At 42.0% G+C, this 8925-nt stretch overlaps 1 protein-coding gene across 1 annotated transcript in view; it reads left to right on the top strand.

Annotated features, from left to right (window-relative positions):
• The first annotated feature begins 617 nt into the window (after positions 1-617).
• The window catches only part of LOC127351478 (tyrosine-protein kinase CSK), a 42146-nt gene continuing 33838 nt past the window's right edge, over positions 618-8925 (top strand). Inside the window, exon 1 of the mRNA XM_051379030.1 lies at positions 618-880. The gene's annotated coding sequence lies outside the window, so the exon portion shown is untranslated. The remainder of the gene's footprint in view (positions 881-8925) is intronic.

The raw sequence follows: 8925 nt of genomic DNA, 5'->3' as shown, positions 1-8925 counted from the left end.
AAAGGGGCTGCTATTGGACCCCTGTTTATAGTTATTGTGGTTGATGGTAATTAAACATTTATTCAGGAATGTTCAGTGTGTCCCTTAACAGGTAGACTGGACAGGTAATAATGCAGTGTGACCTATATTCCCAAACAAATGAGCAGTTAATCAAACTACTACACACCAAATGACATCCAATGAATATGAGACCCCTGGGGCACTTCTTACTATATATTTAATGTTTAACAGGAAAGAAAGGGTGTGTTTTGTTACAGTAGCTTCTTCTACTACTACTACACAGCTGTTTTTAATCACTGCATGGAATAATTCATCAACAGCAGGGAGACGTCAATCACAAACCGCTGTGTGGGAGTCCGGTTTGAAGATATTACGCTCACTATGTCTGGATAGTACAAGATGCCCCGGTATATTACACTGTATTCATCCTGTACGACTGCATACGGTGGCTTTATTCGGTGGTTGGAGACGTAGCGGGCAGGCGGGCCGCTCAGAGGGAAACCTCCCACAGTAACAAGTCCGCCATGAGTTGACAGCCGCACCTGTTGGCCACACGGTTGTGCTCACAGACCGCTCGCCCCGTGGCTGTGCTACTCCTCTGCGCATGCGTGTTCCGTTGACGGAGCGGAGACCATTTCCTCCAGCAGCAGGCCTCGCGGAGCTCCGCCAGCGCACACACACACACACACACAAATATACACACACACATATACACACATGCAGACAGCACGGACAACCGTCAAAGCAAAGCCACGTTTGGGATTGTCTTATCTTAACGCCGCCACACCTGGATGCCCCCCCAACCGCAGGAGTCTTCCTAATGGGCCTTCATCGCTGATTTGCAGCAACATCTGGTCGACACTTCAGCGGTATCTTTCGGGTGAGTTACCCACCGCGCAGCCACTGTTTTGTCTCGTTGTGTTGCCGCTGCTGCCGCTGCAACGCTTTTAGCTCGGGAAGCGTCGGGATAGCGCTCGGCCAAATGTCACTGTGGGGCTGTATGTTCCGTGTTAGTCCCGGGTTGTCTCTACCTTCACCAACAGCTCTGAAGTGTTGTGTTGTGACTCTTGTTTTCCACCGCCCGAAGCGACCGTTAACGTTAAATCTGTGTCACAGCGTTAGCGGTGAGCTAGCTGCTAGTTAACGTACGCTGTAACGCCACGAGTTCCATTATCGGACACCGTTTATGCTAAGGTCTTAGCAGATTTTACCCCTCCAGTCTACCCCCCCCTCCACAATACATTCATTAGGTTTGACAGTAGAGCAGCAAATACGTAGACACAAACAAAACAGGGCAACTGTCAAACGATGTGTGTGCTGTTGGTTTACGTTACATAAAATAATTATCTTGTTGTTTCGGGCGATTTTGCGGCTGTGCCCAAAAACCTCCTCGTCACCCACCTTCCTCTCCCCTTTTTCCACAGTCGGCGGCTAACGCTTTGTGGTCCTGACCTTACCTTTGACTCTGTTGTCCGTTTTCCATAAGTATCTGTTGACACAGTGTGGTCCAGTATTGTAGGGAAGCCCAAAGATAAAGGTGGGAGTCGGGGGGGAAAAGAAGGAGCCATGCAGCATTGTGTTGCAGGCGGATGCGCTGTTTTGGGATTTGTGTAAAATGTCGTGGACCTCACTGTAAATAGACAGTTAGTGTATCGTTGAAATACTCACCATGTGCATACTAAACTAGTGCTAGCACTGTGGTCTGGCCTATTGGTATTGTTTTGTATTTAGGAAAATTATCCCGTCCGATAATGGACCCAGTAAATTTAGCCACCTCCGTGCTGCACTTGAACACAGGACTGGAGGTCCAGCCCCTTACATTGAGACAACTCTGATCCCCATCTCTCCCCTGATATTGTTTTTATATAATGTTTGTTCCACTGTTACATTCTTTAGCATTTGTTTTGCTTTTATCGGAATATGTTTCATTGCATGTAGTTGTGCAGAACTAACATAGAGTTGTCCTGTTGACAGTAACAGATAATTGGGGGGGGTTGAAACACTGTTATGATGATATTATTTATCCCACAGGGAAATTGTTTTTCTCCTGCCCCCCTCCCAATAGAGGTCAGAGGTCAGGTTATCCTGGGGGTGGTAGAGCTCCAGTGTCTTACTCAGTGACATTTGAGCTTGGATTCTTCCTAACACACAGGTTACCGAACATGAAATTCATTACAATTGAATTGGGCCATTGTTAAATGTTGTTGCAGTTTCATGAACCAGACCAACATGAAGCCTGTCATCCGTGCAGCTTTGGTTCTGTTTGTTAGTTCCTCACTCTGTAATTCAAGATAACTGTTTGCCTGAAATGTTGAAATGTACATACCTTTGCAAGCTGTGGCTTGACTGACAAAAGAAATGTAGTGTCTGCCGTGCATTGTTACTTTACATAGTGTTCCCATGTACTTTAGGTGAAGACCGCCAGACTGCTCTGCTTTGTGACTAATCACTTCCAATCTTACTCCTGGGTTGTTTTCAGGGAACAGATCTTACGAATAGCATATTATCTCAGTGTCTGTGCTTGATATCCGACACGTTACTGCTCAGAATCTAAAATATCATCCCTTGCTGCCTATTTTAATAACTAGCAATCTACAGTCAGTTTCAGGCTGACCAGCAGTTAGATTTTGCATTATAATCTGGATAGAGACATTGGCAAGTGGACTGTTTGATTTGATGGATAATTACATTAAATTACTCATTTTGATGACCCCCTATCTTTACTGTTGTTCTGATTACAGTGATTGCTGAGTGCTGATGGAGCAGCATGATAGCTTTGAGTTTTCTATTAGAGAAATCTGTTACCAAGATTGGTTGGAGCTAGTGGGGGTGTTAGGGCTTGGCATTCATTATCCCCAGAGGAATCTGTTGAACCAGACTGCAACATGTTAGGTATCCATATGCTGCGTCTGTCAGCTAACCTGCTGTCTGTATGCTGGGATGTCCAACATCGTGTCTCAAGGGTCTCTGCTGAGAATTGTTGCAATTAATGCCCTTTTGTTTAAGAGTTAGAATTGAAGTCTACATGGACCACTCCTCTAATCACAGTGTAACTCAGCCCTGGTCCCAGTAAGTGAGACTGTACAGCTTTCCATCTCTGAGGCTAGACCCATCGAGTAAGGAGGCAGAAGACTCTCAGATTAAATCTTCGACCCCACTAAGTTCTTCCCTTCCCTACCTTCTCTTCGTCAATAGCTCCTTCCCCATGTCACTGACTGACTGATGACTATATTGGAGTAGTCTAATCGAGGACAAGAGGTGACAGGACATGCCTGTGAGCCCAGCTACGTGTCGGCTCTCCTCTTTTTAGCAATGAGTTATGAGGAGGGGAAGAAAATCGCTGTCTGGTCGATCCTCAAAGCTGCGAGGAGCTGAGCTGTGTTACTGTCTTACGTTAAGCTCTGAGCCTGGCTTATGTGCTCAGCAGGGAAGTAATGGCTCCTCTGTCTGTACACTGACCATCTCATTGCACATTTGAAGCCTGTCCAAGGCCCTGCTGACCTCAACACAATGACCGCGTTTAGTTCGTTTTTTCCCCTCCAGCTTCTTCTCTTCAGTGTCCGCTGTCTCTTTAATCAGCAAGTGCAATAACAGAGGAGGGTTTTATCATGGTGACTTTAGTGCAGAGCTTAACAGTATACTGACACTCTTGAGCATTAGGACATCACAGATGGTGCAAAACGTACTCCCCACAGTAGGCTGTATCACTCTGCATAGATGCACTCAGAAGCGTTTACTTCATGGCTGTGTGCATTTCAGTAGCCTCATATTGTGTGTTAGTAGCTGTAACAGTGAAGTGCACTGAGTTGTTAGCAGTGTCTTTATGCCAAAATACACAAAGTCTACACCATGATGTATTTTACTGTCTCTGATAACATATGTGCCATTCTGAGTCATACAGGTGTATTTTAGACATTGGAAGATGCAAAGTGGCGAGCAGTGCCACGGTACAAATATTTGAAAAGGATGATAGAAAGTGCAACTGGCAGAGAAATCAGAACTGCACCTGCAGCGCTTCCTCTTTTTAAATATGTGTAGAGACAGAATAAGTGTATCATATAGCAGTAATGTTCACACTCTCTGGTGATAAGCAATCAAGACATTCTTTGTGATTTGTGGATACCAGACATGACGAGCTTTCTGGCTCATTCCTGTGATGGATACTCTTGTGTTAGCTGCTCATCATACTACTAATCAGATTGCTAGCAGTATAAAGCTAATCTACAATACGTACTGTACATTTATTTCTATACTGCATGGATTCCCATTAGGGCTGCAACTAATGATCATTAGAATTCTGCTGATTATTTTCTCTGTCAGTTTATTAGTTGTTAAAATACATAAAACATCAGAGAATTATGAAAAATGTCTGTCACATCCCACATTTAAGAAACTGGAACCAGTAAAATGTTTAGTACTTTTGCTTAAAAAATGACTGGAATGATTAATCCATTATTAATATAGCTGCAGATAAATTGTTTGTCAGGCACCTAATCTAGTAATCAGCTAATTGTTTCAGCTCCAGTTCCCAATTCAACAGTGTGTAGGTTATTTTTCTTTTCGTCTCTCACAGTGTGATGTGAGTGTTGATCTGTGAAGCATCACAGATTAAATCAATTATCATTATATTATTTCACAAACACATTTGGTGCGTGATGGCTTTAAGTTCCTGTGTTTTCTCTTTAACTACATTGATGAGAGATGTCAGCTTTCAGCACCATAACAGTAAATCAAGCCATCACATTTATTAATTTAGAATATAAGGTGCTACATAAACCTGGCCAGGCTGTGCTTTAGAAACCAATCACAATCATCAGTGTTCCAAGATATTTTCCCCACTGATGTGTCACTCCTACATCTTCTTCTCTGTCCAGCACCTGCTGAGCTGTGACAGAGGCAACCCCCCCCAAAATACCCTCCTTCCTTATGATCATGCTGCCCAGTAGAATAGTGGCATTGTGGCTGCCATCTTGCATGCAGACTCAGCGAGGCCTCTCCATCTGGGCAGCGGCTGGTCAGTCAGGCAGCTCCTTGAAGGCTGGGAGGCTTCTGCCACCACGCCTGCTGGCTAGCTGCACAATGTAGGCAATGAGTAGAGCCGCAGGCCGGACACATGCCTAGTCTTTTGTACGCCCACAGCCTCCAGAGTTTTCCCACTGGGAATGATGGTCCAGTATCTTAGCATTTCTAGAATATACCATTTCAGAGAGAGTCATATCTCATTACTTATTTTTCTTCTTTGCGCTGTTCATGTGTTGCTACTGGAGCTGTGGTGCTGTTAAAAGTTTAGATCCGTGCATCAAAGAAAATGTTTTCACCTTGAACTCATTACAATTACAGAAAGTTCCAGTGCTGTGTACTGTATATGCAACTACCAACAAACAGTATGACCAGAACATCTTTCCCCAAAAATCTATGTTTTTGTGCTTGTTACATTTAAGAAGTTATGGACCCTCATCTGTCAACCCAGGCAACCCCCACCAGTTCCTGTTGCCTGCAGCTGAACTATTTTATTATACATAGAACCATTTAGTACCTGAGGTGAGCTGCAAGACATTAATGGACCAAAACTACCAAGGCACCAGTTTTGATACAACCTGTGGGTCCTTCCTTGCCCCTGTCTAACGACCTTCACCTATACCCAGAGCTACCCCATGCTGCAAACCAGTGTGACACACTGGTTTGTTATTTAAATGACAAATCAGCTGGATGACATCAGTCTGCTTTTCGGGGTTGTGTGAGAGCTGATTTGAATTAATGAGTAGAAGGAAAAATGTCAGCTGAGGGAAACGGTCAGGCACTTCCTTTTATTTTAGTAAAAATAATGAGCTGTTTGTCTCCACTATTTCCTACTGGACAAAAGCTAAGATGTATTTCACCCTTTTCCCAAACATTACGATTTGATGGTCCGATTAATTGCTTTGTGAAGTGAAGCTATGATGATTATCAATCACTGTCATGTAGTGATGTAAGATTCTGATAGCATCTTATCTTTTTTGATTAATTTAGTTACTACTTGAAGGTCTAAACAGAAGCCATAGACCCATTTTGCTGTGTAAAATAATACTCATAACCAAGACTTTCCTTCTCTCCCACCTCAAGTCCAACTTCAGCCAGATTTTGGGCTGATTTCCTTAATGTTTTATGGCATCTGGCTTGAGTAGCTTGTAATTATCTTCAAGTTTGAGATTTGTCAGTCGGTTGTGATTTGGCGATGCAGTTATGGAAGCAGCTGTCCTTTTTAATAGATCTAATATTATATGTAATATATTTAGGAGGTTTTTTTTAGGTCATTGGGAGAAAGCTGCATGCAAGTCAGCAGAGCTGCCTTATTTGGAATTGCAATGAAATACCTTACTTTGTCAGTTATCTATTTCCGTGGATTAGCCTAAAACAGACATTACCATCTGGTCAACTGCTACTCATTTTAATTCTCAGAAAATGTACTATGTCACTATATAAAGCTCTCGTGATGCGTGATGATATGGTTTTGCAGCACGCAATTTAATTTCTTTTTAAGGAGAGTTGTGGGGCTGCACGATATGCTAAAAAAACCATAAAAAACCATATTGCATATTTATTGATAGATTGTGACATGATTCATTTGTTGGTGGTCTGTACCAAACAAACACCTGCAGAACAAGATTTGTAGGTCAGGCCATCTCTGTAGTGCTACAGTACTTAATTATAATGCAGTTTTGTCACATGTTTTACCTTTTTCATAAAACTTAAATTTGCAGCCTCAGATTTGGATATTGCACTTGGCCATATTGGGATTTCTATAATATATTTTGATGAATTGTTCAACCCTAGACTCATATACACACTGTGTCAGTCACATGAATAAAGTATCAAACTGACCTTCGAACTGGACACGAGTTCCCTGGCCAAGCAGCATGCTGACTGTACCAAAGGCCTGAGCCAACATGTCATTAATATGTGACGCTTCTGCTGCTTACTTCCACTGTCTGATCACTCCCCCGCCCTGCACACAACAACACCTGTGTCCTGTTTCACTTAAGCCTTCATATTTAGACCAATACAGGAAGCAGTGCAGGCAGTACAAAGTTCATGGCGTTTTCTCCATTTATAGAAGTATTCAATTCTGCTGCCATTGTGAATGTCCCAAAAGGAACACAAGATGAATCTGATGATGATTATAATGACAGTGAATTCTGTCTCAGCAGGGAGGCTTCAGTGCGTCCTCTTTTATCTGCCGTTCAATGCACTTCAGAATAGTTTTTGTGCAATTGAGTCATCTGATGTACTTCAAAGAAAACGTAAACGCCTCTGCTTTATTGATGTCACAGAGAGTGCTGAAAAGTAAAGTGACCAGAATTGGGTCTACTCTTGTACAGGAAATTTTCACTTTATCTTTTCTATGTGTAGAATTCCCTTCAGGCTATCTTTTTAATAAAAGCAACATTTAATCCCACATGTTTTCAATTGAGAGATTAAACCAGAAGATCTGCGCGGCGTAGAGATGTTGATTGTTGACCGCGGCCTACATCTGGGCAGTAGTTTCTGATAAACCAGCTGATGAGCCCCATGGCTTACTGAGAGGTAGGTAGCTGGAAAGATGGATGCAGAAATAGATACAGAATAATGGATTTAGTGATGGGCAGATGGGATAACTCTTTAGGTCTTATGTTCTACCATATTATTGTAATCGGAAATCCTAGGAGCACAAGAAAGTCATCATCGTGGGTCTGTGGCCCATACCTTTGCAATAATTGCTTAAATCCTGAAAATTTAGGGAAATGCTCCATATCTTATTGTTGTACTTAACACTCAGAGTAAGGGTTGCAGTTAAAATGTAAAAATAATATGCTTTTCTGTCCCTGGAGAAGCTGGTATCATGTTTTTCCGTCTTTGAATATTTATTTGGAGCCCCATTTGCCGTTACCAGCGCAACAGCTGATCTTCCTGGGGTTTATCTCAGCCAACAATGTCCTAACAGCTAGCCCTGCTCCACATGTTGGCCTGTGGTACCTGGACAATAACTTTTGTAGTGGCATATCGTTATTAGAAATACAAACAGCTGGATGTGCAATGAATATGTTCACTTGTGGGAAGCCTGTGAGGGATTGTGTCTCAACGCTCTAGCAACTCGTACTGGTTGGTCAGAAGCCTGTAAGGATTTGATATTGGTTACTCAGTACAAACATCTCCATCCAAACATATACCTGGAATCAATTATTTACTAGTGGTATCATGCAAATGCAGTATCCCAGTGAAGACCTTTTATCCACAGTATCATTTTCAGAATATGTGCATGTATACATTGCTTCTCTCTGTCCTCTGCTTAGTGCAGGTTGTAAAAAATCAATATCGTTTTGCCACCCGAGACAGGGTTACCTTCCGGAAATTATCTTATTTCTTGATCAATTTATTTAGTAGATAAAGGCTGAAACACTAGCCACATTAAATATGTGCTTATTATAAGCCATCACATTTATTTTTGTCTTTTGATATGGTATGAGTTAGGTCAATTCTTAGTTCCTATACTAGAAGTGATGTCAGTAAAATGAGGAAATGCGATTATTGCAGTTTAGTGTTCGTAGTGATTTTGTATTTATAGTTAATGCTGACATTGCTAACTTGTTGACTTTTATTTGTTTCCTCCTACTAACTCATTCCAGTCTCTGACCTACTCCAATTTAAGCCTTGGTCACACTATCTGACTTATTTCTCGTTTCATCAGGAGTCATTAATAACAAGCACATCATGTTTAATTAGAAAAGTAGTTTAAAAACATACACAAAGGACAACCATTTATAGCATAACTAAGATTTATTACTACAATAAGTGCTGGTTGGTGGTTCAGATCCACGTTGAATCAACACCGACTCATAACACAGTTGATTCACTGTCTATTACGGTATGTGTGTGAGATGGTATTTGATTCATTTTCTCTTCCGTTAC

Source organism: Dicentrarchus labrax, unplaced genomic scaffold (genome assembly GCF_905237075.1).
Source record: "Dicentrarchus labrax unplaced genomic scaffold, dlabrax2021, whole genome shotgun sequence".
NCBI lineage: Eukaryota > Metazoa > Chordata > Actinopteri > Moronidae > Dicentrarchus > Dicentrarchus labrax.
The sequence above is the reverse complement of the archived record's forward strand: the minus strand, read 5'-3'. Positions and strand labels throughout refer to the sequence as shown.